Source organism: Pseudophryne corroboree, chromosome 2, assembly GCF_028390025.1.
Source record: "Pseudophryne corroboree isolate aPseCor3 chromosome 2, aPseCor3.hap2, whole genome shotgun sequence".
Taxonomy (NCBI): domain Eukaryota; kingdom Metazoa; phylum Chordata; class Amphibia; order Anura; family Myobatrachidae; genus Pseudophryne; species Pseudophryne corroboree.
The window spans coordinates 572,257,021-572,284,097 of NC_086445.1; the positions used below are offsets into that span (position 1 = coordinate 572,257,021).

At 45.3% G+C, this 27,077-nt stretch overlaps 1 protein-coding gene and 1 pseudogene across 4 annotated transcripts in view; one reads left to right on the forward strand and one right to left on the reverse strand.

Moving 5' to 3' along the window:
* DLGAP3 (DLG associated protein 3) overlaps positions 1-27,077 on the reverse strand; it is an 856,617-nt gene that overhangs the window by 765,962 nt on the left and 63,578 nt on the right. The gene's annotated exons all lie outside the window — the stretch shown is intronic.
* On the forward strand, positions 15,345-15,463 carry LOC135052450 (5S ribosomal RNA; annotated as a pseudogene).

A 27,077-nucleotide genomic window follows, 5' to 3' on the forward strand; every position in this document is an offset into this window, starting at 1 on the left:
CTTAGTACATCTCTCCCTTAAGGTGTGTACACACGGTGAGGTATCAGTCAAAATCGCAAGGAACGTTAGTGCAAATCGCAAGGTGTTAGCCACCTTGCAATCCCGATTCGATCCTGATGTGCACTCCCTCGGGATCGGTATCGCAAGGCTAGATAGACTGTACAGGCAAGTCAGTTTTGACTATCTAGTACAAAGTATAGTCAAAATTGGCACTTAGTCAAAATCGCACATAGCCAATATCGCAAGCACACACAGGTGGTCATTCCGAGTTGATCGCTAGCTGCTTTCGTTCGCAGCGCACCGATCAGGCAAAAAAACAGCACTTCTGCGCATGCGTATGGGGCGCAATGCACACGCGCGATGTACTTTCACAACAGCCGATGCAGTTACACACAAGGTCTAGCGACGCTTTTCAGTCGCACTGCTGGCCGCAGAGTGATTGACAGGAAGTGGGTGTATCTGGGTGGTAACTGTCCGTTTTCGGGGAGTGTGTTGAAAAACGCAGGCGTGTCAGATACAAACGCAGGCGTGCCTGGGGTAACGCAGGAGTGGCTGGCCGAACGCAGGGCGTGTTCGTGACGTCAAAACAGGAACTAAATAGTCTGTAGTGATCGCAAGCTAGGAGTAGGTCTGGAGCTACTCTGAAGCTGCACAAAATTATTTTGTAGCCGCTCTGCGATCCTTTCGTTCGCTATTCTGCTAAGCTAAGATACACTCCCCGAGGGCGACGGCATAGCGTTTGCACGGCTGCTAAAAGCAGCTAGCGAGCGAACAACTCGGAATGAGGGCCATAGTCAATATCGCATAGTCCATATCAATAGCCAAAATCTCACCGTGTGTATGCACCTTTAGAATGCAGCCGTTTTCACTGATACCTCCACGACATTCCCATTATACATTATACGCTTCAGGCCACCTCTCCGAGATGCTGGACAGTCCTCAGGCTCTCCTCCTGCACTGGAATAGATGCGTGCGCATTGAATATGTGCGTGCGCATATTCATGTGCTGCTCTGGATAGAGCAGTGGTAACTGTGCTCCCCTATCCCGGCGGGACACTAGCGGGACAGTTGGGAAATATGCAATAGGCCCTTCATCATTTTCAGCCCATGGCCCATAAAGCCCCCTTTCAATCCCGATTCGATCCCGATGCGCACTCCCATGGGATCGGAATCACAAGCCTAGATAGACTGTGCAGGCAAGTCAGTTTTGACTATCTAGCCCTGGCACTGGTAAGAGTAATTCAGTTACGCTGAATAGAAATCTAAAAAGTAAAATTGTGATAGCTGCAGCTGGTCACTTGTCCGGAATGTAAAATGAATGCACAGGTATAACAATTCTAATTTATGTTCCTCCACCCACTGCTGACCTTTGTTTTGTCTGCAGTGCTCTATGTGAAAATCTCCATATATTACTATGGTTGTAAAATACATTGAAGGTCAGCTGCCAAATCACTGAAGTCTAAACATAATCACCATGAACACACTCCTTTACACATCTAATATCTATCTTCCTAACACTTAACATCAACCCCTTTCATAAAATAAAACTTATATTTTGCTCCTAAATTACTCCTCTAGCTTTACTTACAGTTTTCATGAATCTTGAGAGCACCTGAGATTGCGACTGTCTACAGATGTGTCCACACACATCTTTGCTGCAGTCGTGCTAAACAGTCCCATGAGACCCTCGCTAACGCCAGGCATCTTTTTTTAAAATCTTAGTCGCAATGCAATGCAGCTGGGATGCACTGGGAGACTGTGCTAATTAATTTGATATTCTTGTATATCTGTGTGCAAATGAGTCTCTGAATCAGTATATAGGCTTTATTTCCCACACCAAGGGCCTAATTTACACCTGATCGTAGATGTGCGATAAAACATACATCTATGATCAAAATCTCTGACATGCGGGCAGACGCCCAGCACAGGGCAAGCCTGCCCCGCCTGCCGGGTCCTACCACCCCCCCACTCCCGCCGCAGACGTGCAAAAGAATCGCACAGCGGCGATGCTTGCGCATCTGTCGAGTAGCTGCGTAGGCAAGTAGCTACCCACAATGTTTAGGGTCGCAGTGGCTGCAAGTGACGTCATACAGCAGTCTCGGGCCACCCCGCAAACGGTCCAGACACGCCTGCGTTGTCCAGACCGCACCCCGCAAACGCCGACACGCCCCGACGCATCTCACAGTGTGCACACGCGCAGTGCGGCTGCTGCGCATGTGCACACAGTACAGGGCTTAAGCCTCTGTACGCTGCTGCGACCAGGTCTGAATTAGGCCCCAAGTCCCGTTGTGCTTCATAAACAGACTCAGTCACACACAGATATTAAATAGAACAGCAGATTAAGACGCACTTTTTTACAAAAGAAGATGCCCAGCACTAGTGGAGTTACACGGGCACCTTTCTGCTCACTACCGCCAGGCATCTCTCGCTGTGTGGTATACTGAGTCTAGATGTATGAGGACACATCTGTATACTACTGGACATGCAGCAATTTAAAACTTTTTTTTAGTATCAGGCAAATTACACTTAGAAATGCATCAGGAAGGTGTAAAATATCTCACATTAAAATTATTGTTTTATTTCTAATCTCTGCCAGCAACGTTGGTGCAAATGTTAATTCCTTTAATTAGAGGAAATGGACTTGCGCCTTTCTGCATAGCAAGGAAGACACCTAAAAATGGAATCCCTCCACTCCTTTATCTCATTCCATTATATTGCTCCACAATCCCAGAACACTCTTGTTTTGTTGCACAAAATTAGTTACAATGGTGTAATTAGCTCACACCTATAATAAGATGCCTTCGCTCCACCTAACACTTCCAACAGAATTGTCAGCTAAATATACAGTATATTATTAAATACATTACATCAAATGACTAATGATCAGTGGACCATGATAAGTAAACAAAATGCTTTAATATAAATTACGTAAATTGCAGCCTTAGTCTTACAAAAGTTCATTAACAAGCGTGGAAAGTTGTATGTACAGTACATGTATTATGCTCTTCTATTAAATCTCTCCTGTCTTCTAGAAAACCAAGCAGATAGAAGAAGGGTAAGCCGGGTCTTTCCGTAACGAATGGTTTCCTCGGCAACTGACAACAATTAATGGTGAGTAAGGACGTGGGCCTGAGCTACGCTGCTGGTTGCTGTTGGTTCTTGGTTCTGAGGGATGCGGGGGAACATAGATCAGCGTTGACACACGTCACACGTGTAAACCATGCATGCTTCCGCTGTAATCCCCAGAAAACACTGAGATCACAGTGGGAAGCCAAGAACAGAGCTGGGTGTTTACAGCTAGGAAACAGATTTGTTTCTCTGCTGTAAGGAGCAAACTATTCCATAGGTTGTGATGTCGACTACTATAGCAATTATGCAAACTGGATATATTTTCCAATTACTAGTTCGCTTTAGCTAGTTTAAACAAAGTTACAGTAGACTGAATTGTGTATGTGTCTATTTATTAGTATTGTGATCCTTTATTCTTGTAGATTTTATAGAAGGTTAGTCACCAAATACATGTTATCCAAATAGATCGATTTTGTAATGTTCTCGACAATTTTCAAATCGCTGTACGGCTTTCAGTGGTCATGAAATGCTGACACTTTAAAATTATGCAGTCTTCAAAAAAAGTGAATTATCTGCCTACAGAGACCATAAATAATGAATGATAAATAGAAAGGAGGCAGAGAGAATCTTAAATAATTGACCGCAAGGGCTCAGCAAGACAGAAGTGAAAAGATGTTATGCTAAACCAGTATCGGTACCCTGTTCTTTTACTCCAGTGCAAACCTGACAACCCTTTTCTGAAATAATATTAAACAAGATGATGCCTGGTGATTCATAGTGGTTTCTTCATTTTCTGAGCTGACAATGCATAGATTAATTAAAGGGGTTTTCTAAATGTAGGAGTGTTTAAACGGGTGGTAGTCATGTGACCGCCGGTCGGCTGACCGACAGTCACATGACCTCCTCCGTGAGCCCGACGGCTCACTATCCCGATGGTCGGCATGCCGACCAACAGGGACTATTTCCACTCGTGGGTGTCCACGACACCCATAGAGTGGGAATAGAACCCGTGGCGACCGCAGGTCGCCACCGAGCCCGCAGGTCGCCACCGAGCCCGCAGCGTGGCGAGCGCAGCGAGCCCGCAAGGGGCTTGCTGCACTCGCCCCTCCCCGCCGGGATCCCGGTGTCGGTATGCTGCCGGGATCCCGGCGTCGGTAAGGTGACCGGCGGTCAGAAGACCGCCGGTCACCCGTATTACACCCGTTTAAACTGTCTCTCTGTGTTCTTTCACATTAGAGCAACATTTGGGGACCCTGCCCTGAAATTCAGGTCAATGTAGCCAGTTCCTATATTAACAGTTAGTGGGATCCTCCTATGCAGAAATTACAGACAGCTCCTGGTTGTATGGCAGCAGTACTCACCCACTTGCCAGCTGCCATTTCTACCAGTGCGTTGGAACCCTTCTCTCCTCTTCCAGCAGTAGTTCCACTAATTTAGGCTACATTGAGAAAACACAAAGGGTCCTTATATGGATCCCACCGATGAGGTTAGCAGGGGTGTGACAGCTATTGGGGGAGAATAGTGATGTGCACAACCCTCAAAATTAGAACACCAGCCAGTAATAAGATGTCAACAATTAAACTCCACTACAAGCAGAGGTGATTTAAGAGGAGAGGAGGGGGCCCGTGTTCAGGCTCTTTGTGGGCCCCCTCTTCTCTGGCAGCTGCGCTATAGACTCCGGCAGCTGGCTCTGTGCCAAAGCTTACTGCACATGCGCAGGGCTCCGGGAACATCACCTTGTTTCCTGGAACACCTCTACTGTGTATGCACAGTTTACTGGGGAATGGCCACCATGCTTTCTGTCTGCATCATGGCACTTCAGAGGGGTAAGTATAATTTTATGGGTGCAGGGTGAGCGGTTTGGGCCCCCTGGACCCAGGGTCCTGTGTGCACAGCAACCATGCACCCATTATTGATACAACAATGATACAAGTCTGTAACAAGGTATTACCAGTGAAAAGTCTTTGTTTAAGACTATATAATATTCACATGTTGGGCGGTGCTACGGTGTTCGGCGCCCCCCTGCAAACTATAAATTTGCGCCCTGCCATACTTTACAAAGGGACAGCGCACATAATGCCCAATGTAGCAGTGACACTTATACACATAATGCTCTCTGTAGTACTGCCGCTTTCACACATTCCCCCCCCCCCCAGTGGAAATGCCACTTATACACACAATGAACCCTGTAGTAGTGACGTTTTTACACAACACCCCCCTCCAGAAGTGCTGCTTACCCACAATGCCCCCCGTGGTAATGCCGCTTATACACACAATTAACCCTGTACTAGTGCCGCTTATACACAACGCCACCTGTAGTAGTGACTCTTACACACATAATGCCCCCTGTATCAGTGATGCTCACACACATAACGCTCCTGTAGCAGTGATGCTTACACACATAATGCCCACTGTAGCAGTGCCACGTATACATATTATGCTGCACAGTCACACATACACATACACACACACACACACACACACACACATACACACACACACACACACACACACACACACACACACACACACACAGATATACACACACCACATACACATACATACATACTGTACATACATTACACACATACTGTCACACATACACACACTTTCACTCACACAGATACAGGGATGTAGGGCAGGGAGAGCGCCTCTCCAGCCTGGCTCCTCCCTGCTTTGTATCCCTTTGCTGAGCAATTAGCGCCGGGCCTGCTCATGCAGATTCCCCTCAATTCCTGTACCTGAGGTTTTGGTACCTATATTTTTGGTCACCACTACAGGGAGAACTAAACACATCAGTGGTTGTAAAACTTTATATCATCAGACCTCAATAGTCTGTTAGCACCAAAACAAAGTGGCATTTACAGTATCTTTTATTTAGATCGATCAGAGGCCAAGTTTTAGGTAAGATCATGGAGCCTATTTTTCTATGGTGGCGATAGGGAGCCAAACAGTATGATTCCCTATCACCCCATATCACCGCTATAATAAATTATGTTTTGGGGCTAATTATTTAATAACTCTTGGCAAGACATCGTCTCTGATAGAGGGGCCTGTTCCGGTGATGAGGTTAGCAGGGGTGTGACAGCTATTGCTATTTTACTGCAGGGGTTAAAGTGAGCCAGAATGAGGCGGAACTGCGTTCCGTCTCCTCCAGCTGACCTAACCCGATGTGTGCCTGGTGCTGCAGGGAGATGACGGGCGCCTGCTGAGATTGTGTTACCAGCGGGCGCCCGGCTCTCTCTCCACAGCGGAAGCCGGCGGCAGGAGCTCACTACTGAGCTCCAGCTTGCGGCTCCCGGCTGTCAGTGTACGCTATGGGAGAGATGTCATGACGTCTCTCCCATAGTGCCGAGAAGCGGACGCCGGAAGGACTGCAGTGGTCGGACGCGGGAGCGGGGCTTGGTGAGTATTTTGTTTGTTTGTTTTTCAGATGTACCTACTGAGGGAAAACTGCAAGGGGGATAACTACTGGAGGGCATTACTACGGGGGGGGGGGGACTACAAGGGGGCAAACTACAGGGGAGGCAAACTACGAGGGGGCAAACTACTGGGGGGTATTACTACTGGAGGGCATTACTACTGGGGGCAAACTACAAGGGGGCTAACTGCTAAGGGCATTACTAATAGGGGGCATTACTACTAGGAGCTAACTACTAGCGGGGCTAAACTACTGGGGGCAAACTACAAAGGGGCAAACTACAGGGCAGCTAACTACAGGGGGGCAAACTACAGGGAGGCATTACTACTGGGGGGCATTACTACTGGGGGGCATTACTACAGGGGGCAAACTACATGGGGGGCTAAACTACAGGGGCTAAACTACTGCAGGCATTACTACTGGGGGGCTAAACTACAGGGGGCTAAACTACATGGGGCAAACTACATGAGGGCTAAACTACAGGGAGGCTAAACTAGTGGGGGCATAAATGCAGTGGCTAAACTACAGGGGGCATTACCACTCGGGGCTAAACTACAGGGAGGCTAAACTACTGGGGACATAACTACAGCGGCTAAACTACTGGGGGCATTACCACGCTAAACTAAAGGGGGGGTGAACTACTGGGGTCATAACCGCAGGGGCATTACCACTGGGGGCTAAACAACTGGGGGCATAACTACAGGGGGCTAAACGACTGGGGGCATTATCATTAAGGGCATTACTACTGGGGGCACTACTAATGAGGGTATTGTAAAGGGGACACTTCATAAGGGGCACCACTCCTGGGGACATAAGGGGCACTACTACAGGGGGCATTGCATAAGGGGCACCACTACTATGGGTTCTATATAAGGGGCACTACCACTGTGGGCACTACCAGTACAGTGGACATTGCATAAGGACATTGCATACAACTGTGGGCATTGTATAAGGGGCGCTACTGCTGTGGCCATTATGTGTATAACGGGGTGCTACTACTGTGGGCATTATGTGTATTAGGGGCGCTACTACTGTGGGCTTAGTGTATAAGGGACACTAAAGTGTGTCATAACATGAATAAGAGACACTACTATGTGGTGTAATGTGAATAAGATTGTGCTACTGTGTAATTTTAATTGGGGATACTATTGTGTGACCACGCCTCTTTATTTTTGAGACCACGCCCCTTTTTGGGGGCACGCGCGATACCTTTATTGCATTGGCGCCAGGGGGAGGGGAGATGAGTTCCACCACCTCTCTAGGACCACTTAAAGCACTGCTTTACTGTAAATGATTGCAATTGCTACTTTACTGTCTGTCCTAACATGCATGCGCTGCCATAATAACTGTACATTTTTATCCTTTTTTTTTTCTTTTAAATATAAGGGTGTATGGGAGAAAATTGCAGTAGACCTTATGTAATGTATATTACATAACTATACTTTTTTTAGTGAATGTTTCATTTTAATTTGACATAACATGATATTTATTGTACATAGTGTATGGAATGCAGTAGTGTACAGAAAGTTTTTACACAGCTTGGCAGCTCAGTTGAGTTTAAAATCCAGTTTTGATGACCTGTCAAAGTTCACCAGCTGCCGCATTAAACAGAACTGCCAGCTTGCATCAAGTGTGTACATTTGCAGGTACAGTGCTGACTAAAAGGAACTTCTTGGCACTGTATTGGTTTAATAATGCCGGATGCTGCCTTCCACTACAGTAGACAAATGAAATTTAAAGGAAAAAGCTATCAATTTTAAAAGAGGACCTATACTGAAAAAAACTGGGCAAATTGTCTGCATTGAGGTTAGGGGCGCTTTAAGAGAAAAGGAGACCCGTGTGCAGCCTCCTCCATTCAGGCCCCCTCCTCCCTGCCGGAAGCACTGAGAGTCTGAGCACTAGAGGGCTCAGAATCTACTGCGGATACGCAGATCTCCGGGAAAATGGTGCGGTGGCCATTTTCCCAGTGATATCTCTACTGCACATGTGCAGAACTATGTGAAAATGGCCACAGCTCCATTTTCACAGTGTTTTATCTGCGCTGCTGACGTCGGCGCAGGACTCATTAAAAAAATGGGTGCACTGGTTCCCATCGGCCCATGGGGGTCATTCCGAGTTGTACGCTCGCAAGCTGCTTTTAGCAGCTTTGCACACGCTAAGCCGCCGCCTACTGGGAGTGAATCTTAGCTTATCAAAATTGCGAACGAAAGATTAGCAAAATAGCGAATAGACACCTCTTAGCAGTTTCTGAGTAGCTCCACACTTACTCGGCATCTGCGATCAGTTCAGTGCTTGTCGTTCCTGGTTTGACGTCACAAACACACCCAGCGTTCGCCCAGACACTCCTCCGTTTCTCCAGCCACTCCCGCGTTTTTCCCAGAAACGGTAGCGTTTTTTCGCACACACCCATAAAACGGGCAGTTTCCGCCCAGAAACACCCACTTCCTGTCAATCACATTACGATCACCAGAACGAAGAAAAAAACTCGTAATGCCGTGAGTAAAATACCTAACTGCATAGCAAATTTACTTGGCGCAGTCGCACTGCGGACATTGCACATGCGCATTAGCGACTAATCGCTCCGTTGCGAAAAAAAAATACAGAGCGAACAACTCGGAATGACCCCCCATGTGCACTGCACACTGCACCCATGATAAATACGCCAGTGCTTAGATGGCTTTATATCTGCACGTTCCAAAGCCGCACTGAGCATGTGCAGATCCGTGACTGCAAAGTGCCCCAGATGCTGCAGCATCATTGATATGCTTCTGGCATTTGGTGGCAGTGACAGGATATGTTGCAGAAAATGGGGACGCATAGACCACGTTTTTTCGGGGTTGTGACGCCCAGAGCGCAGCTTCACTGGCTTCAGCAGCATAAATTTTCAGGACATCCTGAGTAACCTGAGGGTATATTATGTGTATTATTTGCTTACGCAGTTGCATTAGCATATTACGAAACAGCTGCTACGTACAAAGACGTAGTGGCCATATGTACTGCGCTCCTCCCTAAATCAGGCCCTGTATGCCCAAAAAGCCAGTATTTTCTCTGCATGCAAAAAACATCATCTACCAGATGCAGGCAACAGATGACAGCTGGAGCAATGACACCCTCGATTTACTAGTTGGGAGAGGTGCAAGTATATAAGGGTCATCTAAAATGTTACACAAAGCAGAGAAATTATTATCATTTCTTTTTTTGAAGGTGTGCAGTATTTTCTAAGCAAGGTAAATATTATAATTTCTCTGTCTGTGAAGTGAATCAAAGGCACTTTTGTGATTGGATACATTTACTGCTAGGCACTCAGTAAGGATAACTGATCAAACTACTGTCAAACAGATATTTATTTAGGCAGGTGCCTATGGCCAGGTTTATGAAGTTATATATCATGAACGCGGTACTATATTACAGAATGAATAACTGGATCTGGTACACATAGAAATTACCTTTCTGCTATAGCAATCTAAATATATATTTTTTTATTATTGTGATCTGTAAAATGGGTTCAGTAGGTAATGCCGATGGATGGGATGCCAATGGTCAGAATACCGACATCGGCATCCCGGCCTTTGAAATCCCGGCAATCCCGCAGGTAAGACCCTAACCTTCCCCTGTCCCCTACACTAACCCTCCCTTGTGAGTGCCTAACCCTAACCCTCCCTTCCCTGCTGCCTAACTCTAACCCCCCCTTCCCCGCTGCCGAACTCTAACCCTCCCTTCCCCGCTGCCTAAACCTAACCCTCCCTGCTTGGTGCCTAACCCTCGCTTCCCCGCTGCCTAAATCTAACCCCCCCCCCCCCCCCCGCCCCCAGTACTAGTGCCTAAACGTAACACCCCCCCCTCCCCCGCCCCCCCTTCCCCCCATACGGCAGGAAGCGGCTGAGAGCCTGTTCGGGATTCCAAGTGTCAGTATTTTGATGCCGGTAATCCCACCTCTTTCGGTATTCTGACGTTGGGATTGTGGTTGCTGGGCGGAATTCTGGCATCGGTTATTATGTCCGCTGGGATCCCGCCCGGCGGCATTTTAACCACGTCCCTGTATAATACTGTGATGGGATACTTTGTAGAATAGCCACAAGAACTGTAACCCGTTTTGCACACCTGAAAGAATACAGATGGCATTACTATATGACAGTAGTGTCATAAACCTCCCGGCTCTGTATGTCCACACTCTGGATGGACACACAGGGTTTAAAGTTTTTGTTGGGAGGGGATTTTGATTGGACTGCTCCACCTAGTGTTTGGGTTTTTGATTAGTAAGGGATGTTTTGGTTGTTTAAAGTTGTAGTCTGAAAAGAACTACAAAGTCTCTTTCTTCTGGGCGGCAGTTCTTAGGGAACCTTGTTCGTTGGCCGGTTTCAGAACGATTCCAGGCCGATTGTTTAGGCTGGGTTTTGGTGTTTCCCTGGGGGGCACTTCAGTCATGGAAGAGGTTAGGTATAGATAGCAATGTCAGTCAAGGGGCACACCGGTACAGATGGGTGCTTTGCCTTCTTTGTGGTTGGGCTGTCGCATATTGTTCAAGTTTCTGCTTAAGCTAGGCCGTTTTTCCCACGCCACCATACTCTAGATTAATCTTGAAATCAGTTAAACTAAATCGAATCCCTTCTAATAAAAAGCTGACCCCTTTCACTGACAATTCAGTTGTCCATGTCATTATTATAGATAAGATCCTATGAATGGAGTGTGGGTGTATATCGGCCGATGGAGAGTTTATGATAGAATTCATCCACAAATTGGAAAAGTTACACCAGTTTATTGTGCTTAATTTTTGTATTTGGAATGATTGTACGGTTATATAGATTGTCATTATTTATAACAGAGCAAGCAAGTGATATGAAGGCAGTCATCTTGTGCCCCTCTCTGTTCTGAGATAATGGGCCAGCACCATAACAGGGTTTTCCTGCACCCTGTGCCAGCCACGCCACCTGATCACATGACACTATGATGTCATGCTGAGGAGGTGGGGCAACAGGAAGCACAACACTGCCCGAAGCATCCTCAGGATGCTCTAGGGAGCTGTACAGGTTGCAGTGTGCACATAGTTAGCTGCCAAAGGATGCTCTGGGTGGCACTGCAGTAGCGATACTGTCTGCCAGATGCAGGGACCATGGGGCAGAGTCCTAAGCCCTCTGTGACAGTATAACTCGCACACCCCTAGTTACAGCCCTAAATGGGCCTGATAACGGATCTGGCACAAGCCCTAAAGTGGACGCATCCTGAGATCACCAGGAGACTGTGCATGCATCAGAGAAAGCAATTGCTGACTGCACATTCGCCCCATCATGCAAACGCACATTGACAGAGAATATGAGTAGAAAGGACCATTACGTCCACGGCCACTTCTCTTCGTCTGTGAAATTGGCATTTCTGGGTGGCAACTGGGCACATAACGTGCACAGAACTGGATGCACTTAATGGGAGTCACATCATACCCTCCAACTGTACCTTTTTAGCAGGTACAGTACCTTTTTTTTATGGTCCGTACCTTCCAAAAGGGGCTATGTACTGATTTTTGACTCTCCAAATTTACACTGAAAGTATAGGAAAGACCCCTTTCCGAATTTGTATCTGTTTTTATGTGTAAAATGTTGGAGGGTATGTAACATGGGAGTGTCGCTGCCATGTTGCCTGACTTCCTTGCTTATCTGAAGCGTGCAGACGGACATGGGAAGCCTGTTTCATATGAAGCCTGTGCAGCTTTCTACATAATGGCGTGCTGTTACTTGCAAGAGATAGTAAGTTTGGGTGCCGTGGATGTCCACACTTGCGACCATTTGCGTCCGACTCACTGTTTTCATTCAGAGGCGCCGAGGGGAGCAGGTACTAACTACCCAGGCTTCTTGTTGGAGGGGACAGCATCCACGCACACCCCCCAACCCCGTCCCTTTCCTCTCACTGCCTTACTTATCACTGGCTGTATCCTCTGTCCCCAGCCCCCAGTTGTGTGCTGGGCTGCAGTAGGTCCAGGGAGGCTGCTGACTGGACGCAAGAGCAGGGGGAACGGTTGCACTGATCGTGCCTCTCCCTGGAGCTGATCCTGTGCAGTCGGCACCGATTCGACATGCATAAAAAGTAGTAGGCAGACCCAGCAATCCTGTAATGTACTGTCAGGGCAGTAAGTAACACAGCAATATGTTATTAGTAAATTGCAGCAATAAGAGATTTATGTACTCATCACGTGCTGTACCAGATGGAACCAAAACCTCTAGTCTAGTATCTGTGGAAGTGTTTTGGGGGGCACTGCTGCAATGCAAGCATTCAGCTGTCAAAGAGCCTCAAAGAAATCACTGGCAGGAGAGGGGTTAAAACCAACCACAAAAGAAAGGACAATGAGTCATGGGATATAGGCTGCCAATATCTGTTTAATTACCACAAACCCAGCTGGCTCCTCAGCTCACGTCCGAAAAATACAAGAAAATGGGGGAGAGAATCAGAAATAGCTTTCAGTTTTATTTTTAAAGTCTTGTTGAATTATTAAGAGCACAGTAGGAACCCGCGGCCCTTCTTCAATCAATATTTCATCCTGTCTCAATCCTTGTGCTTTCTTCTTTCTGGTAATGAGTTCTAAACGCAAGGAAGCTACTTTCACACTTAGTCAACATGGTTGAGCAAAGGAGATAATCCACGAGCAGCACGACACTACAGCGTATTATTATGCAGTGATGTCAGGTACTGCAGGAAGGCGATGTACAGCACTTATACACCTACGCCACCTTAATAAAATACCTAATAATAATATATTTATAGTCAGAAACACTGCATACCTATATCATAATAGAGAATATGAATATAGAGAAAAACACTGAGGGACTAATTGTGAAGCCAGGATGATGCTAAAATGGTTATTTCTCCATGATTGAGGCATTTTTTTAGTATTCCTGCAATTTACTAAAAGCTAATTGCAAACAGTAACACAAATATCTTCTAACTAATGCAGAAGGCCGCAGTCCCTATTATTACCAATGAGGATTGTGTTCTGAACCAATTTATCACACCCCTGAAAAACTGTGCCCGAGGAGTCAGCGCCTCTGCATATGGCGTTAGCTGCTGTTACACTGATGTACATGCTCAGTAGGTAAGCCGAGTCAAAAGCCTGAAGTGAATTAATAGCGAAAGCTATCTTTCCACTATGGCGCAGCTTTCCTGGTAAGACGTTATTGATATATACTGTTGTCCAGTAACATACCTCCCAACATTCAAGGGAGGTAAATCAGGACTTTCTGCACAGCGAAAACGAGTAGTGCCAAATAGGGGTGTGGCCTGTGGGAACAGGACGTGGCTTAATGGGGATGCCGCAATCGCGGGCCACGCCTCCCATTTTAGTGGGGGCATGGCCAGTGCTCCGAAAATGAAAATTAATTGAACAAAAAAAAAAAGAGTAAACAAACAAGACATCCTCTTCAATGTTTATGACATTGAGAATCTGTTCTTATGACCAGTGGTGGAAACTCCAAAGATGCCCTCCCTAACTATAAAACATTAATAGTGTCACTAATAATAATGAGAGGTGACAAGAGAGCGACATACTGTATCATGCAGTGCGGTGAAATTCCCCCACACCACCCTCCAGTAGATAATCTCACATTTCCCAGGATAATAGCCCAGAGAAGTTTGAAGATCAATTATGGGTTGACACCAGAGGTGACATAATGCACTAGTGACTAGTCTACTTATTAAAAAGCCTATTAAGGTCTATTATTAATTAATAATTTTTTCACCCACAGTAAAAAAAAAAAGTAAAAAGAAAAACAATAACTGATAATAGCCATGAGAGGTATCAGTAACTTCCTGCCCGTACATACTCCATCAGGATAAAAGCACATATCCCGGTTTCCTTTTGATTTTTTTACCCAGAGCATTCGCAGCTAATAGCATAAGCTGTGAATAAACTGGGCCTCAGCCATTTATGTAGGCTTGAGCAAATTGGGGCTTACTGCCTCATGTGTTATATTGTTTCAGTATCTATTGCTCACATCAGGTGCTGGGCTTGTTACTCTATCTGTCACACTCATTTTTTTGCATAGCTGGGGCACGTTACTTCATAGTATCTATTGCTCATATTAAGTGCATGTGAACTTATAATTTTCTCAATTGTTGCTTTCCTGCACAATTTGCGAACAGCCTTGGGCTTGCTACTCTGTCTGTCACACTCATTCTTTGTATAGGTGTGAACAGGCTGGGGCACGTTGCGCCATACGTTACACTGTGTCTGTGTTTATTATAGGTATATTTTGTGTCAAAGGTATATTTTCAACTCCAGCAATACGCTATATTATGAATAAGGTTTAATTTCGTACAATTTTTGGGCATCACCCTTTGTGCACTGTTTAAATCTAATCCCTAACTTTTTCTTAAATTTCGGGGTTACTCTATCTTCCCATGATTATTAGTGACGTTCTGCAATGCCTATGGTAACAGAACGCCACTCCTTTTAGGGACAGCAGAAGTACCCCTCTACCCTTACTTCTGAGCCATTGTCTGTTCCTGATCACTCTCTCATTCGGTCATTCGATGTTGAGACAGATGATTGAACAGCAGAAGTGTCAGAATATTTAGACTTGGCTCCTGCTCTTATATATCTACTGTACACACTTATTTAAATCAATATACTCCAAGACACGTACTACTTAGTAACATTCATCTTGCTACCTTATTGGAACCAACTTAGGCACACATTGGTCCAAACTATCATTGCTATACACAAGTCCTGCGACTTGGCCTATTCAGCAACATTACTCTAGCTACCCTATTGAATAAACTCAGGCACACACCATTTTCAATTAATATTGACATACATAAGTCCTGCAGGTTCCCGTGTGCTTGAAACATTGTGTGTGTTGGAGACATATTTACCTACGGTCAGAACGCACTGGGTATGCCCAACCTCGTGTGATCTTGGAAGCTATGCACTGCAGGGCCTGGTCAGTACCTGGATGGGAGACCACCAGGGAATACTAGGTACCGTAGGTATTTTATTCTTCCACACAGAATTCATTCTGTGACTTTCAGACAAGGTAGAGATCATAGTTTACACTGAGCCTAATGGAGTGACTTTATTCCCATAAATATTTCCCACTGTTAGGAGACACAGGCAATTTTGACAATTAAGGGAATGCATATTTTCGCCTACCTATATAACTATTTCGCCTAGAATCATAGCATTAGTGCACTTATCAATATATGATGTCTGCTCTCTTCTTTTTAAGTATATTTCAATAAAAGTAAAATTTTAATAGTTTCACATTTTAATTTTCTTAAGTGTGCCCTGGAAAAGACATATAGTTGCTTTTGTCTTTTCAAAAGACCACACCCCCTGTTTCATTGACACCAGGGGTGACATTATGCACTAGTGACTAGTCTAAAAAGCCTATTAAGGTCTATTATTAATTAATAATTTTTTCAACCACAGTAAAAAAAAAAGTAAAAACAAAAACAATAACTGATAATAGCCATGAGAGGTAACTTCCTGCCCGTACATACTCCATCAGTATAAAAGCACATATCCCGGTTTTCAGACAATTAGCCCGCCAGTACATTTTGACTATTCTCAAAATAGGCCCCATAGTGTGACTTTTATTACTTAAATTGATATTCTTTGCTATATTTTCATAGAAGCAAACTTACTGTTTTGAAAGCATTTGTTCTGCTAAATCCATCCAAATAGTGTTACCAGAATAGTCATTGTGAGGTAAAAGTACCACCAATATACTTGATAAATATGCGACAGCATACATAGTCATAATAAATCATAGGAGACAGCTCTGTGGGCGGGGAAGGGGGGGTTAGGGTTAAGCTGCAGATGGTGAGGGGGTTAGGTTTGGCCACCACTGGGGGGGTTAGGGTTAGGCACTAAGGGGGGAGGTTAGGGTTAGGCTGCGAGAAGAAAGGTTTAGGTGGTTGGAGAGAAGGAGGACATACTTACCTTGCCCCTGATGGGATTTCACAGATCGGGATTCCTGCATCCGTATTGTGACCACCAACATCCCATCCGACCGTCAATCATACTGGAACCAATACTCATACTTGCAGCTACTCTTTAAATGATCCCTTAGGGAACATCCAAGTGGAATGTCGCCATTGCTCTCTAAAATTAATTTTTTTTCTGGACAATCCAGGACACTCTGCAACCTGTAATCGCTAACCCTCATAGAAAATGTGGGTAGGAGTACATGTCCTCTGTAGGCCTGTCTCTGTGTTCCTAGTATCGTATGCTGCCAGCATTATGCAACTATGGAGTGTACTCACAATACATTATTGGCATATAATTCATGCTACTGCGCAGTCTCCAACAAAATGGCTCCTCTAGAGAAACTTAATTCTCTAACCAAGATGGTCACCAATAGCGCATCTTGCCATTGTGTGAGAGCGACATAGTGAAAGCTAGACATCCTCCTCTCAGCTCCTGAGATCCGCAACTTCACCCTGCTAATACCACTGTTCCAGAACCCTGCACAGCTGACTTGTGAGAAGGCAGTTACCAGCTGGTGAACTGCCTACACCCCTGCTATGCTACAATCACTGCTCCATTACTGATCCAACAAGTGTAACAGTGAATAACAGTAGCACATTCAGTTGTGCATATAAACCACATGGTGGAGAAGGGGCACGACTAAATTGATCCTAGAGGAAGACCATGCTTTGTACCTTCACACATTAGAGAGAGAGAGATCTTTATACTATACACATACATTTATAGATCACTGCAAGAAAAGGGATTTGGACACAAATCCTCTTTACACCATATTCTTGCACTTAAGTTGCGAGCTTGTTCTTATTCAGTTACAATACCCTTTATTGAATAACACATTTCAATATACTGCCATACCCAGGATTCAAACCCATAACCTGTTGTGAACCATTCAAACACACTACTCATTGAGTTATTTGATCCTGCATAAGACCTATGACATTTCTAACTATATGAAGCTACTTGTACTTTGTAAATACATAAACAGCATTGCAACTGAGCAGATCTATGTAGTGTGCAGCCACACATCCAATCCCTTGCAACCACATCCTACATAGATCTGCTCAGCTACAATGCTTATATTTTTTTACAAAGTACAAAGTAAGCTTCACATAATTAGAATTCTATAGCTTTCTATGCAAGGGCAGATAGCTCAATTAATAGAATGTCTGACTGAAATGCCATAGGCAATGGGTTCGAATCCTGAGTATGTCAGCATCTTGAAATGTAATAAAGGACAGTGTGAATAACAAAGAGCTCTCAAATTAAGTTCATGAATGTTGTATAGGTATTAGCGACAGATGGGGTGGGGGAAGTATACAGTCGACTTCAAAAAGGGAAGCTGTAAGTGAAAGTAATTAAAACAGATAATTAACAAGTTTTGCCAACAACGCCCCCTACTCTGCAGCACTATGAGCAGTGGCATACTCCATGGGTTGGTTTAGAAATACCAGCATTCGGTATGCAGGCAGGCAGAATACCGACCGCAGCATCCCGACAATGAGAATCCCGAATGGACCCCTAACCCCACCCTCCATACAGCCTAAATCTACAACCCCCTCCCTGCAGCCTAATCCTCCACCTTGCAGCCTAAATCTACCCCCCTCCCCCCACACACACACACACACACACACACCCTCAGCTTAACTCTCCGATGGCCTGACAGTGTCTTGTTTGGGTTTCAGGGTGTCGCGATGCTGGTTCCGAGATTGTGATCCCAGTCAGGATGTTGGCGCCGCCATTCCGAGCAGTGTGGGAATTCCCACTTTGGTATTTCGACTGCCGGGATCCGATCGACCAGATCCTGACCAGATCCCTACTCCATACCACTCTAGTTATGGACCTACTGAGGAGCCATCTTGGCCACATGTAAAAATACTGAGAGCAGCTGCAGCAAAAAAAGAAGAAAAAACAGTGTGACTATAAGCTATATGTGTCATAGAAAATACTTTGTACAGTAGAAGAGCAGCATAATAATGTCTATAAGGAGCACACATACAGGAATTATACCTGTAATGGGGTTCATTAAACGTAACGGTGCAGAGAACTACACAACAAGAAAATTTGCTATGGAGACGCAACTTAAGTGGGAGAGACTGTGGAAAGTAACAATAGATCCTGGTGACATTTGAAGTAGAGAGAGCCATGAGTACCATAGGCTAGAGTTTGGAGCAGCATATGTACTCCATAATTCAGTTATAGACTTGTGGACTGCATTGCAAGAGACATATCAGGATGGAGGTCTCATGAGAAGAATAAACTAGAGATGTGTATTGTATAACACAAAGTTACATGAAGGCAGAAGTATGAATGATTATATAGACAGAATGATGTCTGTCTCCCAATGTCTGTTGGTGTGAAAATAGAACATAAGGCTATTGCAACTACCTTATCTTCATTGGAAGCAAACAGTTTAAAGTTAACAACAGACACAGTAGGAGCTAAACTATTACAGATTCAGGAAACGTACCCTGTGAATCTAATGCTAAGACAAATACATTGCAAGCAAAAAAGTGACACTTTCATAAAGTTAAAGTGATATTATTGTCCCAAGATAGGTCACAAGGAAATTAATTGCAAATAGAGAAATGTAGATCCATGTAAATGTAAATGTAGATTACTGCGGTACATTTAGCCCTGGCTGTAACAGATAACCACAAAAAATACTCTTGGTATATCAATTCAGGTGCAACAAGACATTTCAGCTGCAAGGATAAGTTGTTTACTGAGATAGGTGAGTGTAACTCTATCACAATCAAAGGAATTGGCAAACAAACTTTGAAGCCACAAATGCTGGGACAGTTAAAGCTCTATTGAGAACAGAAGTCACGGAAATCTGGCACAAGACGCCAGCAATTGTATGTCCATGATATACAGCACTACTACGCAATGATGACAAGTGAGTCACAGTCTTTGGAACTCTGGCACAGAAGATTTGGTTACCTTGGATATGACAGTGTGTTCAAAAGTTTCAGAATGGAAGGTCACAGGAATGCCAGTGCCTAACACAGAGAAACCCGTGTATGAAAGCTGCATATTTGGAAAACAGAGTCATCATCCATTTTCAATGTCAACCAAGAGAACTAAAGCACCACTTGAAATAGTACATTCGGGCGTTTGTGGACCAAATGGAAGTAAAGTCTGTTAGTGATTAAAGATACCATGTGACATTTATAGATGACTTTGCGAGAATAACACATGTATATTTAATTAAGAAGAAATCTAAAGAAGCAAAGAAAATTAGAGATTACAAGGGACTTGCAGAGAATTAAACAAGTTGCAAATTAAAAGTTCTATGATCTGATAACAGAAAAGAATATCTCAGTTAGAGAGGTGAAATAATTATTGACAAAGTATGGAATACAGCATTAGTTGACCATAGCTTATAGTCCTGAGCATAATGAAATGCTGAACAGTACACTAGTGGAGAAAGCTAGATGTATGCTGACGGATGCATGCCTACGGATACAGCAATTGAGGCCTGGTCAAAAGGAAAGCCAGGTGTAATTCATCGAAGAACATTTGGGAGCATTGCTTATGTCCATGTACCAACAACAACAAAAAAAAGATGTAAGCTGGATTCAAAAACAATAAAGTGCATAATGCTTGTATGAGAGTAAAGGCTACAGATTGTGGATTACAATTACAAGCTTTCTTGTCAAGTCAAGGGATGTTGTATTAAAAAAACCATACAAGTTGCAGAAAAGATGGATTTTGACATGCAAAGCAAATACTGTATGTGTCATTGGACATGCCAGTAGCTGGAGATAAATCAGAAACTACCAGCGTGGAAGTTCAACCACAACAAAGATCATCTCGTAGATCAAAAGTTGGCAAGCCACATAGAAGATATGATGGGGAGTATACAAACACTGCTTTTTGTATACCTCAGGTGAGTCAAAAGCCAAAGTCAGAGACTGAGTGGTATGAATGGAAGTCACAATAAGAAAAGAGACTTTTCAAGAAATAGGAGTCCAGAGTACAAAAGACATCAATCATTGTGACAGTGACATGGGTTTAAAAGTTTTGAGTCAAGAGACCGTTGCTGAAGCCTATGTCGTCAGCAAGATGGACTTTGCTACAGTTCCAGTGAAGAAGGCCAATCGGAAGTTGTCTGATAAAATGATGTTCTTTTATGTGTCTAAGCTCACCTTTTTTACAGGTTTGTGTAACATGGAGAAGATTGTAGTGAGGAGGGTAGGAGAAGTGAAGTGGGCTAATTGTTCATTTAATGTACATGCTATGCTTTATGTAATAGATAATGGAAAAACACTGCATTATAAATACTGAATATTTTTAAATAATAAACATGTTGGACTGTGATGAGGAGTATAATCTAATTCTAGACACACTGTACCTTATAATGATAAGTATCTTTAGCAATAGAGTCAATGAGAAAGAATATCTATGAACTTCCTTCTCTGTGATGCACTCCTGCACATAAAGCAGATATGTACAGCTTCAGTTATATTCTCCTCTATTGTAAACACACATTGCTGAGCATGCCATAACTGTGACTTGAATTCAAAACCTCATACACCTCAGTAATTCAGTCAATATACAGATGTGTCCTCATACGCAATGCAATGTGAGATGCTTGGCGCAAGTGAGCCATCAGTTCCCGTGCAAGTTTGCTAGCATTGGGTGTCTTTTTTTGCCGGAAATGTGTCCTAGTTGCAAAGCAATGTTGCTAAGAGGTACCAGGAGACTGTGCTGATTAATTTGACCTGTGACATTGTATTTTGTGTCTGAATACGGAGCACAACGGAACTTGTATTTGGTAAAAAGCTGTAGCTGCTCCATTGTAGCACTTCGTTTACAGATTCAGAGACAGATATACAAGTGTCACATATCAAATTAATCAACACAGTCTCCTGGTGCGTCCTAGTCATTGTCTGCAAAAAATGACGCCTGACACTAGCAGAGTCTAAAATAGCTGGCGCACCAAGAGGGGCTGTTTGGCGTGACTACAGCAATCATGTATGAGGACACAGGTTCAGTATGATATACCGGTGGCCGGGATGCTGGCTGTCAATATACCAACAGCGATATCCCGGAAGTGGGGCAAGCGCAAAGAGTACCCTTGTGAGCTAGCTGTGCTCGCCACAGGTTCTATTCTCACTCTATCAGTAGACACCCACTATTGTGAATAGGCCTGTTGCAGCGGTATTCCGGCTGCCGGCATTTCCAGCGTCGGTATCCTGAACGCCGGGATCCAGACAGCTAGCAAATTAAACGTATACCGAGGATACATCTGTATGAAGCTATTTGTGCCTGTGTAAGAAACCTTGTAATTCCAACTATATGAGTTCAGTTAAATTTGTCAGTTGAAAGCAATGCAGCTAAGCATAGCAATGTGGTGTGCAGTTACATAGTATCTACTTCTGCTTAACTGCAATTCTTTTAACAAGTGGTTCTCAAACTTGGTCCTCAAGGTACTCAAGCTGTCTAGGTTTTGAATTTGTAGATATCCATCCATAAAAACAGATGCATTAATTAGAACCTTAGTCAGTTTGATTATACAGTAACATCTGTGCACAAGTATGGATAACTTTAAAACGTGGACTTTTAGAGTACCTTGGAGCCTAAGTTTGAGAACAACTGCTTTAAACTAACAATTACCACTTGCTTCATATACAGTAGTTGAAATTACCAAGCTCACAACACAGAAGCAAATAGCTCAAGAATTAAGGACCTAATTCAGAGTTGATCGCAGCAGCAAATTTGTTAGCAGTTGGGCAAAACCATGTGCACTACATAACTGATATAACATGTGCAGAGAGAGTTAGATTTGGGTGGGGTGTGTTCAAACTGAAATCTAAATTGCAGTGTAAAAATAAAGCAGCCAGTATTTACCCAGCACAGAAACAAAATAACCCACCCAACTCTAACTCTCCCTGCAAATGTTATATCTGCCCCACCTGCAGTGCACGTGGGGGGTAATTCTGAGTTGATCGCAGCAGGAACCTTGTTAGCAGTTGGGCAAAACCATGTGCACTGCAGGGGAGGCAGATATAACCTGTGCATCAGGGACGTGCAGTGAGGGGAGGCAGTGCCTCCCCTGTCATTCCCCTGTCATTAATGATTAAGATAATACAAAGAAGATACTTATGACACATATTCTGTGTCATAAGTATTCTCTTTATATTATTGTAATCATTGTAATTTATTAAAGTAGTTAGGGAGGCACTGATAGTAGTGCCTCCCGTATGCAATGAGAACGGGATAGAGGGGGGGGGGGGGTGCAAGCAGAGGGCTGTAAAAGCCCATTGAAAAAATTGAAAAAAGCGGCACCTATAGAAGTGCCTCGTTAACAGGAAGCATGCCCCTGTCACCGAGGCACATGTGATTGGACAGCGGATCCACTGCTGGATCAGCTGGTCCAATCACCCATAAGCGGCGGCGGGACCACGGACTCGGAGCTGCCAATCAATGGGTCCTCACTCCTCACCTGCTGCTGCTAGTAGTGGGAGCCTGTAGTAGCAGGTGCCGCCCGTGCCTGTAGATCTATTTCACTCCGCAGGCGCAGCTGCCAGTAGCGGGGAGCGGGGAGAGCAAAGTGCAGCAGCAGCATCATCCAATATGCGGGCACGGAGGTGGCGCCGGGAAGGCCAGAGCAGCGGCGGCCAGCGCTCTCCTCCTCCTCTCAGGCAGCACACTCAGCAGCAGCACTGGGCCTCCCTCTTGCACTGTCCCACCGGCGACTCTGCCAGGAATCAGGTGAGAGGGGCTGGTTATTCGAAGTAGTGTGGGCAGGAAGGGTAGCTCATCCCCACATCCAAGACAGGGGTCATTACATGTAACTGGCACTACAGGGGGGGTCATCACGTGTAACTGGCACTACAGGGGGGGTCATCACGTGTAACTGGCACTACAGGGGGAGTCATCACGTGTAACTAGCACTACATGGGGTGTCACCACTTGTAACTGGCACTACAGGGGGGTCACCACTTGTAACTGGCACTACAGGGGGGGTCACCACTTGTAACTCTTGTAACTGGCACTACAGGGGGGGTCACCTCTTGTAACTGGCACTACAGGTGGGGTCACCACGTGTAACTGGCACTACAGGGGGGTCACCATGTGTAACTGGCACTACAGGGGGGTCACCACGTGTAACTGGCACTACAGGGGGTCACTACGTGTAACTGGCACTATAGGAGGGGTCACCACGTGTAGCTGGCACTACAGGGGGGGTCACCACGTGTAACTGGCACTACAGGGGGGGTCATCACGTGTAACTGGCACTACAGGGGGGGGTCACCACTTGTAACTGGCACTACGGGGGGTCACTATGTGTAACTGGCACTACGCGGGTCACTACGTGTAACTGGCACTACAGGGGAGGGTCACCTTGAGTAACTGGCACTACAGCGGGGGTCACTACGTGTAACTGGCACTACGGGGGGGTCACTAGGTGTAACTGGCACTACGGGGGGGTCACTACGTGTAACTGGCACTACGGGGGGGTCACTACGTGTAACTGGCACTACAGGGGGGCACTACGTTGTGCTGCTGGGGATGTACTGGAGAAGCCAGTGCCTCCCCAGCTATTGACCGCACCGCACGTCACTGATGTGCATAGAGAATTAGATTTGGGTGGGGTGTGTTCAGTCTGCAATCTAAATTGCAGTGTAAAAATAAAGCAGCCAGTATGTACCCTGCACAGAAACAAAATAACCCACCCAAATCTAACTCTCTCTGCACATATTATATCTGCCTCCCCTGCAGTGTACATGGTTTTGCCCAACTGCTAACAAAATTCCTGCTGCGATCAACTCAGAATTAGCCCCATGGTTTTGCCCAACTGCTAACAAATTTGCTGCTGCGATCAACTCTGAATTACCCCCTCTTACTGCGGTACATGAGGTAGTTCCCTACATGGCATGCTGCATGATGTGCATTTTAAATATAAGTAGATTTCACAAAGAGTTATTATTGACAAGGTGCAAAAAAATGACACTCTTAGTGCTTAGCAGAGCAGCGGTGAATAGATGCTGTGCGCATGCGCACAGTGTCTATTCACAGGTGACAGAGGGAGAGAGGGCATGCCAGCAGCTCAGAGAGCGCTAGGCATGCCCCCTCAGTGACGGTAAAAGGGTGTGTGACTCATGATCGCATCGCTGCCATGAGGCCACGCCCCTTTCACATAGGTCATGCCCCCTTTCCGGGCACAAGGTCCCTCTTTATGAGTTAAGAAAGTTGGGAGGTATGTTAATGACAGCTCACAAGCAGGGGCGCTGACAGAACTGGCAGGCCCTGGTATAAGGAGGGGGCGTGGCCAAATGGTGAAGCCGTAGCCAGATCCCCTCCATTAAAATCTATATATATATATATATATATATATAAAAATCATGTTTCCTGCAGTCACGAAGCGGGCACGCACTCTACACAGTGGGCGCCAGTGTCCCATATGGCGGGATGCGATCCATCGCTGCCCACGCATGCAGGGTGAGAGAGGACAGGCTGATGTTGTGGCTGCCTCTCTCCCCAGCACAGCACACAGCACTGAGCTGCGACGGGGGAGAGGGGGGGCAGCGGGACCCAGGCCCCTCCAATAGGTCCAGGCCCAGGTAAAGAGTACCTGCTCTCCCTCACCCTCTCAGTGCCACTGCTCACAAGTTAGGTGGACGAATATCGTAAAGGAGGTTCAGTGTCCAAATCCTTTGCTTGGAGTTTTGTTAAGTAGCGATGTTACCTCAGATAAGCAGAAATTACGGAAAGCATCAGTGTTCCTGAACCACTGTATAGGAGAATGCAATCTTTTATTACCAATTTTAGAAACCAGTGGGACAGATATATTAACCTGGAGAAGGGATAAAGAAGTGATAAACCATCGATAAGCGCAAGGTGATAACGCACCAGCCAATCATTACTAATTTGAAAAATAAGAGTTAGGAGCTGATTGGCTGGTGCGTTATCACCTTCCACTTATCACTGCTTTATCCCTTCTCCAGGCTTAATACATCTGCCCCATTGGTACAACCAATGCTTTCTTTCAATGTCTCATCTCTATTTGTGGGTGTCTAGGAAGGGGGCAGAGCCAACATGACACAATTTTTGCAATCACATAATTTTGTTCTGCCCTACCCATATACACGTACAGGAACTCCCATTATAAATCCTGCTTTTGCCCCTGATGTTTATTGCTGTTTAAAAAACCTTCATAAGTGCATTGTGTAATTGAATAGGCTACACAGAGTGTACCCAGACATGGTTTGTCAAGTGTCTTTTCAATCTTTTACTTCTTTAGGAAATTGTAACATTTAGCTTGTCTCTGTTAAATCCTTCAATCCACACTAGGCGCTGACTCCAAAGCGTTATGCAGCACTGCACATGTGGTGAAGACAGAACATTTAGAAAGACTATAGTCTAGGTGCATCAAAAGGTGGCAGAACTCTCCATTAAAAAAAAAGATTCTTTAGTTCTTCCAGTTTTATTCAGAGAACAGAAATCATAGGAATTATTCAGAAATAGCTGATTAATACAGCAGGCACAATGGAAGAACATGTATTAGAACAAAAAGATCTGGCTCAGCCATCAGTGCAGGTCGGATACAGGAAGCTATAGCCACAATAAGTGTGCCTGTTCCATCACTTGCACCATAGGGGTCTATCTGCTAAGCCTTGGATGCAGACAAATCCAACGGAGATAAAATCCCAGCCAATCGGCTCCTAACTGCAATGTCACAGGCTGGGATTGAAAAATGACAGTTAGGAGCCGATTGGCTGGGACTTTATCTCCGTCGGATTTATCTGCATCCAAGGCTTAGTAAATAGACCCATAGTTGGTGGTCTTGTAACCTTTAAACCCAGAAGGGGTTGGAGGTTTACAGGGCAAAGGAGACTATTTACCAAACTAGCTTTCTCTAACGTCCTAGTGGATGCTGGGGACTCCGTCAGGACCATGGGGAATAGCGGGCTCCGCAGGAGACAGGGCACATCTAAAAAAGCTTTTAGGTCACATGGTGTGTACTGGCTCCTCCCCCTATGACCCTCCTCCAAGCCTCAGTTAGGTTTTTGTGCCCGTCCGAGAGGGTGCAATCTAGGTGGCTCTCTTAAAGAGCTGTTTAGAAAAGTTTTTTTTTAGGTTTCTAATCAGTGATTCCTGCTGGCGACAGGATCACTGCAACGAGGGACTTAGGGGAGAGACTTGCAACTCACCTGCGTGCAGGAGGATTGAAGTTTTAGGCTACTGGGCACTGAGCTCCAGAGGGAGTCGGAACACAGGTCAGCCTGGGGTTCGTCCCGGAGCCGCGCCGCCGATCCCCCTTACAGACGCTGAAGAACGGCAGAACGGAGGTCCGGAAACAGGCGGCAGAAGACTCCTCAGTCTTCATGAAGGTAGCGCACAGCACTGCAGCTGTGCGCCATTGTTGCTACACGGCTCACTGATCTCGGTCACGGAGGGTGCAGGGCGCTGCTGGGGGCGCCCTGGGCAGCAATATAGATTACCTTAGAGGCAAATAAATACATCACATATAGCCATTAAGGCTATATGTATGTATTTAACCCAGGCCAGTTTTCCTAATAACCGGGAGAAAAGCCCGCCGTGAAAGGGGCGGAGCTTATTCTCCTCAGCACTCAGCGCCATTTTCCTGACCAGCTCCGCTGGTGA